At 38.2% G+C, this 11288-nt stretch overlaps 1 protein-coding gene across 1 annotated transcript in view; it reads right to left on the bottom strand.

Moving 5' to 3' along the window:
* Window positions 1-3049: 3049 nt before the first annotated feature.
* Window positions 3050-11288, bottom strand: part of CCDC178 (coiled-coil domain containing 178) — a 1033935-nt gene continuing 1025696 nt past the window's right edge. Inside the window, exon 21 of the mRNA XM_085605687.1 lies at window positions 3050-11288. This exon is cut by the window's right edge and continues 2257 nt beyond it. The gene's annotated coding sequence lies outside the window, so the exon portion shown is untranslated.

Below are 11288 nucleotides of genomic sequence, written 5' to 3'. Positions count from 1 at the left end.
TGCTTCATCATCAGCGCCCATCTACATCCTGGTAAGATGGTACCGCCAGGGCGGACTCAACCATAGATGAAATGGCTGTTTCCATCCCCTGCCTCCATTGATTTGACAAAATCCTCCTATATTGGGATGGTGTTCCCCTCCTGAGGTGCCAAGAGGTGGTGTTCGGGCCAATCCTGCAGTCGCCACCTCATTCACCCCATCTCTTGCTAATCCCAGTCCACACCTGCTTCCTTGCTCCTATATACTCACTTGACGATCTCGTTCATGCTGCTCCCCCTTCGTTGTTTCTTTTACCTCATATTATGCCCTTGTTTCCTATGCTGATGACAGAGGTTTTTTCTTTCCTTTCCTCCATATTGTATCTGTCCCTACAGGGCATCAGAGATGCCAAACTTTAGGTTCTCAATTGCTAATATTCAAACGAATGAATGTCCTAGGACACATTACTCAAACCATGCCATTCTCTAAACTGAGACAATGTTTATCATCATCTCAGCTGCTCATTGTGTGTATACATCCATCTGGTATCCACTTGTCTAATGCTGTAACATGACAGTTGGTTATTTCTCTTTTTATTCCACTTGGCATGCGGTAACCAGTGTATTAATAAAAAACCTCAATAAAAATTGATTAAAAAAAAGAAAGAGTGAAAAGAAGATGCTGCAGAGGAAGAGATGAGGTGTAAAATAGGCAGATGAACGAGATGTGGAGAGAAAGAAGGTAAGGTGCACCTGTCTAACATACAGTGACTATAAAAGGAGTGATTGAGATACTCTCCACAGATCTAAGTATTGCTTAATTTACGGTCTCACAATTTCAAAATGGAAAAATCTTCAATGTTAATTATTTACAACCAAACCATTTTTGTTATTCATTTACTATAAACAGCTATCAACCGTTGACTAAGGCAATAGTTCTGGCTGGTTTTAGAAATGGGAAAAAAGAAGGAGGAAGTTTTGTTTTCTTCCTTGATGTCTGTAACTGTGGTTCTCGTGAGTACATGTACATTCTTGTCTTCATACCAAGTGTACTCAGGACCCCCTGCTGCTTAGAGGATGGCACAGGATCCCTGTCCCCACAATGGCTCTCAGGTAGACAGGCTTCAGTCATCATGTCATGAACTATTAGGTGAAGCATTAAAAATATTAATGCAGCAAAAAATGAAAATTATTTGTGGACTTTCTCACTGAGACTTCAGGTGAATAATCTTGTTCTTTGTTTACCTTTGTACTCATTCCATGCAGGATTAACATACTTTAACATAAATGTAAATGACAATAACTGTCAAGGGAAACTATTTCCTATTTACTTTGACCTACATAAATTTAGGAATTCACTATTTCCAAATAAGTCTCGTCTGCCAGATGTATCCTCTTATCTATTCTTATTCTATTCTAAATTCTTCCTCTATTACACTTTCATTTATTTTGCAAGAGCAGGAAAATGCTAGTTTAATTTCACCAAAGACAAACAAATTTCTAGGATATATAACAAACATTCCCTTCAGCAAAACAATGTACTAGATTATTCTCAGGTCATATTCTAGCTGCATCAACAGTGGACCAGTGAGATGTGTATCACTCTGAAATGTGATCCTCCTCAAAACAAAAAGGCCATAAGTGTCAAGAGCTAAACTGAGAACTCTAGTTTATTTGGTATCACAAAAGAACAAGTGATACAACGTTGGCAACAGTTTTTCTTATTGATATTTCTTTCTCCTGAGATTCATTGTCAGATTTTTCAATATGCTAATAGTACACCCTCTCCTTTCTACTGATCTTCCAGCAGGAAGATAATTAAAAATTCACACTTTAAGACTGAGAAGTAGAAGCCATGAGCTGGTCTCTATCACTTAGCCTTGCACCTGTTAGCTTAGCAAGAAAGCTCTCTGTGTCAAGTGGATGACCTTTAACTCCACTGAGTTTCTGTGGTAACAGCTTTGCTGAAAAACCTAAAGAAATCTGGCAGAAAATACTTACAAATGTACTCTGAAATTAGGAAGGTATTGGGAACCAAGGGGCATATGTATCAACATCTCCATTTGCGATTCTCAAATAGCGATTTTTTGAGAATCGCTATTTGAGAATTGCAAAACGGGATGTATCTAAAAATTCGCACAAATTTTGCGATTTCTTAAAATTCCTTAATTGCGATAAGCAAATTGCGAAATCGCAATTAAGGAATACCTTTCCATTCATTCCTATGGGCCAGGAGGCCCATAGCAATGAATGGGAAGTCTTTCTCAATTTGCGATTCGCTATTTGCTAAACGCAAATTGAGAAGATTTTCAAAGGTGCAAGGGTGTCATGATGACACCCTGATGCACCCCTGAAATCAGCATGTGTGCGCATATGGCGCACATACATGCCCTAAGGGCATGTATGTGCGCCACATGGCACTTTGAAAAATGCCAAAAAGTGAACTTTTCAAAGAAATCGCAAATTACCACCAACTTGAAGTTGGTGGTAATTTGCGATTTCTTAAGGAGAAATCGCACAACTTGGGTGCGTGTTACATAGCATTTAAGGAATTGCAATTTGCGATTTCTTAAATGCTTACGCAAACTTAAGAAATCACATAATTAGCGATTTCTTAAGAATGCGCTGCTGAAATGCCTCATACATCTCATTTTGCGATTTTGTATTCGCAAACGCTGTTTTTTTGCGATTCGCAGTGTTTGCGAATACAAAATCGTTTGATACATATGCCCCCAAATGACTCCAAAACTGATGTTAAGCCAACCCTCCTTTTCACTTCCGTAAATGATGCGCAGGTATGGTATGACTAAATATTACGGAAAGCTAGGGGTGAATGAGGAGGGTCAGAAAAAGGGAGAAACACAGTTTAATTGGTGCCTCTTCATTTTTTGTGTTCAAAATATTTTATTGAATTTCATCATATAATAAGGAGAAAGACAAAAATAACAGTAAAAAGAAGTCGTCTAACTAAGAAAATATATGATACAATAGGAAGAAAAGATGATTATCTAAACTAGTATTATACACAAACCATAAATTACAAAAAAATCAAAAAACATACATAGGTCTACCTAGATAATATTATCTAATACATTTTAGTTACTAAATTAGATAATCTTAAGAAAAACATCCAGAGTGTACCATGTAAAACATCTAATAGAAAGTGGCTTCTTATTTTTATTAAGAGAAACTTTAATTCCATTCCTCTGAAATAGTATCTAATTCCACCATTGGCTTGAAGATATATCATTAGCATGTTTCCAATTCATAGCACTGCATTTGATAGCAGAACAAAATAACAAATCAAAGAATTTAGCATCCATATACGAAAGTGGGAATGTAATAAGTAAAGATTAACCAGTAATAATTTCATATGTAAGGGGATGATCAATATGAAAAAGTTGTGAGATTGTACACCAGACATCAGACCAAAATTTACAAATAACTGGACATTCAAACAGCATATGTTTCAAGAAACCAAATTTGGATTTACAATTCCAGCAATCAGGTTTGGCAATTAGTTTTACATTATATAACTTAACAGGAGTCCAATAACAATTGTTCAGTATTAAAGAATTGGTCTGACATATAGAAGGCAGATGCCAATTCTTAATAGAATTCACTTTGTTTTAATAAATGTTAAAAAGTTGCATGAATCCATTTTTTATAGATTTTAGAAGCAATATGACAAGATAAACTATGAACACCAAAAAGACACTCCATTGACGACCTGGAATAGAACCATTTTAGGTATTGAGAGCTGTATTGCATAATGTAAAGGAAATGGTGATACAATATTTCTTTCAATTAAAACCCATGATGGTGTTAAGGAAGGATCCCAATTAGAGCACTAATAAACATTTTTATTTGTTAGAAAGGTAAAATGAAATTTCTTAAAATCTGGGATACCCAATCCTTTCTAATTTTGGAGTTTGTCAAGTTTTTAATTTAATCTTTGGGACCTTATTATTCCGAATAAATTTAATAAGGAGATTATTAATATTTGGTAAAGAAAGATGTAGGAAAAATAACCTGTAAGATTGATAGTACATATAGCACTTGAGGAGCTATTACCGTTTTAACTGCTTTGATTTTCGTCCACCATGTTAGGTTGAGGGAAGACCATTTGTCCAATTTATCCATAATTTCAGTTAGTAATGTATTACAATTTAACTCAACTGTATTTTTTATTGCATTTAAAAAATAAACACCAAGATGCTTAACAATCAGGGTATGACATATAAAATCAGTGCCATGTAACTTATCTGCAGTACATAATTCATTAAAAGGAAAAAAATCAGTTTTATTTATATTTAAAGTATATCTTGATACTAATGCATAATTATCAAAAATATCTAAGCATAAACTTTAAGAACTGTAGCATTACTGGTAATGCATGTATTAGCCATAGAAGCATGAATAAGAGTTAAAAGTGGTTTGCTGAGTGAAATCAAAATTAAGGGGGATAACGGACATCCTTGCCCAGTGCCTCTAAACAGGCAAAAAGGTGAAGAATTAATGCCATTAATAAAAACTGTGGCTGAGGGTGAACTATACAGTGCATTAAGCACTGAGGTAAATCAAGCACCAAAAACAGTTTTTTGCAATGTTCTAAATAGGAATTTCCTAAGAATCTTCTCAAAAGCTTTTTCAGCATCTAAAGCTAATAATCCTAAGGAGCATTTAAATTTCTTAAGGGAGGTAAGAACATGACAATGTAATCTTTTATTGTGTGAAGATAATCTACCTTTCAGAAAACCAGATTTATCAGGATGAATAATATGGCTCAGAATAGGAGAAGGTCTAGATGCTAGAATTGTTGCATTCAATTTGCAGTCTTGATTAATGAGGGAGATGGGGTGATAATTAGAGACTAAGATAGGATCTTTATCTGGTTTAGGGAGAACAATATTAATTGCGTCTTTAAAAGATCCTTCCACAGAAGCTTTAGTTTCGATCTTCTGAAACAAAGTCAGCTGGAGAGGCAAAATTTGCTTTGTAAACGTTTTATAAAATTCTGCTGGAATACCATCAGGACCAGGGCATTTTTTGGTGTTTAAAGCTCTGCGGCATTATAAACTTCTTTTCTCATAATAGGAGCATCAAGAATACATCTGTCAGAGTGGGATAAGGGTGGTAAGTTGCAATTGAGTAAGTTGTGAGGTTTACTATAAAGGTTTGAATACAATTTCTGAAACTGTGTGGCTATTTCTGTGACAGAGAAAAGTAAATGCTCATCTGGGCTTCTATTAGCTTGTATCTGGTTAACTTTCTTGATACATACGTAGTTGGCAAAAATGCAGCTAGTTTGCATTGAACTGGAAATTTACTTTCTGTTCACAAATAAAGACCTGCTTTTTTACTAAGCAAACTATTATATTCATATCTTTTATTTTTGACTTCTATTTTGCCTTGAATGTCTGCAGATAATAAATACATATTTTCAGCTTTGGAAATTTGATGTTCTAATCTATTAATATTTTAGTTGAACATTTTATTCTCAGTAGCCATGAAAGAGATGGTAACCCCTCTAATACACGCCTTAAAAGCATCCCAATGAGTAATGTTAAAGGTATCCTTTGAACGATTATTGTGCAAGTATATAGAAGTAGCATATTTTGTTTTGGTTTGCATCAGATAGTACAATATCAAAATTCATTCTGCATTTGGGTTTATGTTGGGCTTAAATCCTCAAGTGTTAAAGAGAATTAAATTAAGGCATGGTCTGAAATAGTTATGGATTCTATTTTTAGGACTGGAAATTGCATGGCATAAACTCCTGGAGGAGAGAAAGTAGTCAATACGAGAATATATAGAATGAGCATTTGAGTAGAAAGTTAAAAACTTGTCAGTGGGAGAAGTGACTCTCCAATCATCGACTAACTTAGTATTAGCTAGGAATGCTTCAAACAGGGCTTAAGACCATGGAGGGTGAAATTTAACTATTGAAATTCTATCTAAAACTGGATCAGAAATCATGTTAAAGTTTTCACCTAAAATAAGAGGAACATTTCTAATTGTTAAAATTTCTGAAGAAATGGATTTCCGAAAATTAGTATCATATTATGTAGAAGCATATACATTAAAAAAGTGAATAGAGTATTTGCCAATTAGTGTTTGAACATACATATATCAACCATCAGAATCAAGTTTACTATTTAAAATGGTAACTGGTAGTTTATTAGGCAGCCCATTGTTATGCCATTGTGCCGGTGATAAAACTAGAGTGCCAACCCACGATTTTGTCATTAAGCCAGAATAGTATCATCAATGTGAGTTTATTGTAGAACACATATATCCACTTTACATTTATATAAATTATCTAATATTTTCCTCCTCTTTATTGGATGATGGTGACTATTAACTTTTATAGAGGCAATTATCAAAGTGTACCTATTAGTCATAAAAAAGAGTTGGGAAAGGATAGGAAAAGAAATAGAAAATTAGAACTAAGGAGTATATAGCTAAAGTAGATCATAGAAATGACAAACAAAGCAAACAAAACAGATGTGTCAATTATCAGCCTAATGGAAGAAAACACTAAATGAAACATTGAGACAGCGAAAGTACAATCCAAGTTGGAGAGAGAGTGCCAGAGTACCTGCTAAAGAAAAGAAGATTATTACAAAAGCGATACGGCTTAACATTATGGGGCCTATTACGATGTCTCTCGTAAAGGCTCTGACCTTAGGTCAGACGCTTTACAAGTGTCGTTGGTTTCAATTCCGACCGGCTGATTATGAGGCCGCCGGTCTGAATTGAAACCGTCTGGTCATTCCGTCTGGCTTTTGCCGGGATCCATGAACCCTTCTGCTAGTTGGAGACCAGCCCATAATCCAAATAGAAGGTGTTTCCACCTTCTGGATTACGATGCACAGTTTCCGTCAGGGTTTCCATGCCGGCTTTCCGACATGGAAACCCTGTCGGGAAGCATGTTTGGGGCCCCTAGCAGGGCCCCCTTCTGTTTTCAGCCTCCATTTGGGCGCCGAGGGGGCACCATAGGTGCCCCCTTATTGATCCCTGCACCTTGTGGCAGGCACCAAGACATATTGTCTCATGTGTGATTTACCATCGGAAATAAATGAAGTCATTACAACGTTTTTGGAGTACATGGATTAATTGCTTGAAATTTGAAAATCAGTATTAATGAAAGAAAATGCTATGCGCCCGCGCAAGGAATGTTATGTACGTCCGATTTTCTCAAGTTGTCAATGCAAGTGTGAATCAGGGCGGATCACGCAGCCGAGCTGCACGCTGAACAGTGTTCATGAATGAGTACGTTCGACAAAAAAAGAAAATAAAGGTGTGCACAGTAGTATTCTAATGGAAACAATGTTAGGCACCTTGAGGTGCCTGCCATGGGGTGAAGGGATGAACACAGGCTCCTATTCCTCTATGGGAGTTTGTGTTATGGCCGTATCACGAGCTCCCTATAGAGGTATGGGAGTATGTGACCAAACAGTGTTCGGTCGCATCGTAATCAGGCGGTCGGGACTGCCGACCATAGGTCGGTCGGTCCCGTTTCTGCGACGGTGTCGGGCGCAGGCAAGTTTGCCCGACATCGTAATCAACCCTTATATGTCAAGTGTTGAAGTTTGAGAATCCAGCACAACTGGAGCATGAAGATGCAATTAGGCAATCAAATCTGCAGGGGAAGAAAGAGACTTAGACATATTATTTTTCCATATTCACAAGACTGATAGATCAAACACTTTGTATATATTACCTGCTTCACGAAGCCGAGGGCATAAATCAGAAAATTGCTTTCGTAATGCAACAGTTTCCTTAGCAAGGACTTTAGTGTATTTTATTGCCTTCCACCATTAAGCCTGGAATTTCCCAGATAGTTTTACCTATCCTTATGAGCTGATGATAATGCAACCCTTTAAATATGACGTGTCATAGTTTCGATTGGTTAGGTTCACGTTGTGAGGGTATACAATGAGCTTTATCTATTTCAAACTTCTCTGGTAGTTTTATTTCAATAAGGATGGTAATACATTTTCTAAAAAGGCTCTGCAATCCTGACCCTCAATTTTCTCAGGCAAGTTAAAGATGCAGAAGTTATAAGGCGATTTCTATTTTCCAAATTCAACAGTATCTTTTTCATAGATTTAATGTGTATAACATGAGGTGTAAAATGAGCAATTGCAGGTTTATTAATAGGTATTTTATTCTCATTATCAGAAACTTTCATTGAAAGACCTGCTATGTCTCTTGTAATGTGTTTAATATAAGAGCAAATAGCATCACTTTTACTATGAATCACCTGAATGTCTTCCAGAATTTGTGCCATTGACTTGTCTTGTGACTCAAGTAGTTTAGACTTAGCAGGTGGTGGTACAGTAGCTTGCTTCCTTTTGTGAGAAGTATGCAATGAGTCTGAATTGGATATATTTCAACAATGTTAGGAAAGTCAATGGCTAAATTGGATATGACATGCAGCAGCAGTACTTATTGTTAGAGCAGTGGGCAACTGACTGAGGCCTTAATGGAGAAAAAAAGTCCTAAATAACGTGCAGTGTAAAAGAAAAGACACAGTACGCCTTTAAGAACTGCAAAGTGTATAAAAGGAATCACCTTTAAGAGAACCAAAATGATTTATAAAGCCCGACTCCTCTCCTCAGGCTATCCTGCCTCCAATGCAGTCACCTGACAGGATTTGGAGTCCAGAGGAAACTCACTTCTCAGCCAAGGAAACCAGATGGAACATCAACAGGCTGTAGAGAGGAACTTTCTCTTTTTAGAATCTACTTCTGAAATGGCCAAAGCGCTGTAATTTAGCACCTAAACATCAGTGAATGAGCAGGTAAGGATGGAGCTCACAGCGCACCCCCCATCTTGGGTATGCCAGCTCAGGCATCTCTTGCATTGGTGTCTTATCTGATGACGATATGCGGAGAACTCTCTTTCGGTAATTGATGTTTTCATGGCACATGCAAGCAGACTTGTTATGCAACCTGCCTCATGCAGAATGGCGTTTGTAGGGTTAAGTATTAAAATTAGTCCACTCCTGAAAACCAAGACCTGGAACGCCCTCCCTCAACACCTTAGAACCTCCCCCTACCTCATAGACTTTCGAAGGAACCTCAAGACATTGCTGTTCCAGTCCAATGGTTCATTTTGGATTGTGGTTATTAAGGCAGTAGTGTTCGTTTCAGAAATTAAGTTAGACTTTTTACAATTAACAGAAGGAAAACAAAGATTACAAGAGAGAGAAAGTGCAATGAAGCCTAAGAAGGATCATTTCAACTATCCAAGCTTCAGAATGCACGCTCAAGTAAAGGAGGGGTTATCCATTGCCTAAACTCCCATTTACAATAGGTTCATAGCAGAATCAGAAAAAAGTTTTCATATAAATTGACCTTGACCTGTTATAAATTGAAACCTTGTTTACCTAAAGTCTCAGTAAATGATGAGGTGTGATTTACATTTCTCTTGCCATAGACTGGGAGGGGTTGCTGAACAAAAGTCAAATGATTGCTCTTCTATCGTGAGAGCAAGCAGTTTCTCCAAAGTTTGATCCGGTATGTGAACTTTTACTATCCCTCATTTTTAGGACTCGCCTACACAGCGCAGTCATTGTGCTGCAAGACGTATTGTTTACAATTCAGTGGGCATACAACCCACCCACAGCATACCATTAGTTGTTTTCGTTGTCACTCTCATCTGTAATCTTTGGATTGCGTAGCTCCCGTAGACTTCCATTCATTTCTTGTGTTAGCTTCTCCCTGAAACATGAACCAAGTAAATGTGTTTTTCCTCGTCTTTGTTCTTCCTCGTCTATTTACAATGCCCTATTTTGTTATTTTATAAGTGTTTCAATATTCTTCCTGGATGTGCAATGTGCTTTCCTTCTTTAACACAGGCATACAGCTTCTTATTTATGTTGCGTTCAACATATCTGTTCTCTATTGATGCTTTAGTACCTTACACCCACAACTGTACTACTCCATGCAACTCTACTCTATGCTACTCCACTCTACATAACTCTACACCACTCCACTATGCTGTACACTGCTCCACTCCATGCACTCCACTCTGAGCCACTCTGCGCTACACCACCCCACTCTCCTCTACTCAATTCCATTCCACTCTACACCACTCCACTCTATGCTACTCCACTTTACTCAATGTCACTCTACGATACTCCACTCTACACCACACCACTCTACACCATGCCACCCTACTCCATGTCACTCCATTCTATGCCACCCATGCCTTTGCACTCTACACCACTCTGCTCTATGTCAATCCACTCAAATCTACTACACTCTAATCTACACCACTCAACTCCACACAATATAACTATATGGCACTCTACACCACTATGCCACTCCACAACACTCTACACCACTCTACTCCATGCCATTCCACTCCACCACACCCTATGCCGCACAATACAGCTCCACTCTAATCAATGCCACTCTAAGTAAGTCCAATCCACACAATGCCACTCTATGCCCATACACTCTATGTCTCTCTTCTTTATGCCACTCTACTCAACACCACCAGGGCTGGACTGGCCTTAGCGGGCACCGGGCATTTCCCCGGTAGGCTGCCAAGGTGGGGGCCGGTTTTAGGCCCTCGGGCCGTTTTTGTTACAGGGGGCCGGCAATATCGGCCCCCTGTAACAAAATCGGCCGAAATCGGCCATAGCACACAGCTCGGTCGCTCCCCTCTCCCCACCCCCAGGGGGGGTGGCCGAGCAGTGTGCCAGGGCTGATTTTCGGTTCCCAATCCGGCCCTGAACACCACTCCAATCTTTGCCCTTATACTTTACACCACTCGACTCTACGCCATTTCTTAGTGTGATCTAGAAAGCCTTCAAATGATTCAGAATGCTGCAGCTAGGCTAGTCTTTAGGATTTCTCTTGAAAACACAGATCACTCCTTAAATGAAGAGCCTTCTTTGGCTACTGATTAACAGTGGATTACATTTAAAATGTACATATTTTTTAAAGCATTAAAGGGGCTGGCCCCATCCTTTTTAGGAAAACAACTAATCAGATATGCTCCTGGGAGGGCTCTCTGCTCTGCCTCCGCAATCTTTTGCTGGTACCTAGATTTCGGAGAACAAGGATAGGAGGAAGCAGATTCTCAACAATTGACCCCAAATGAATGAAATGATCTCCCAGTGGAGATTCGCTTAGTCACGGAATCGACCCTATTCAAGAAAGCTTTAAAGACTTTTAGCAGGTTTTTGGTGAATAAGTACATTTCTTCTGACTTCAATGCTACTCTCCTGATTCTAAAGTGCCAAGAGACACTCGGTTCAATGCTGTGCTTTATAAATGTCCCATAACATAA

This window comes from Triturus cristatus, chromosome 5_1 (assembly GCF_964204655.1).
Source record: "Triturus cristatus chromosome 5_1, aTriCri1.1, whole genome shotgun sequence".
Classification (NCBI taxonomy): Eukaryota; Metazoa; Chordata; class Amphibia; order Caudata; family Salamandridae; genus Triturus; species Triturus cristatus.
The sequence above is the reverse complement of the archived record's forward strand: the minus strand, read 5'-3'. Positions and strand labels throughout refer to the sequence as shown.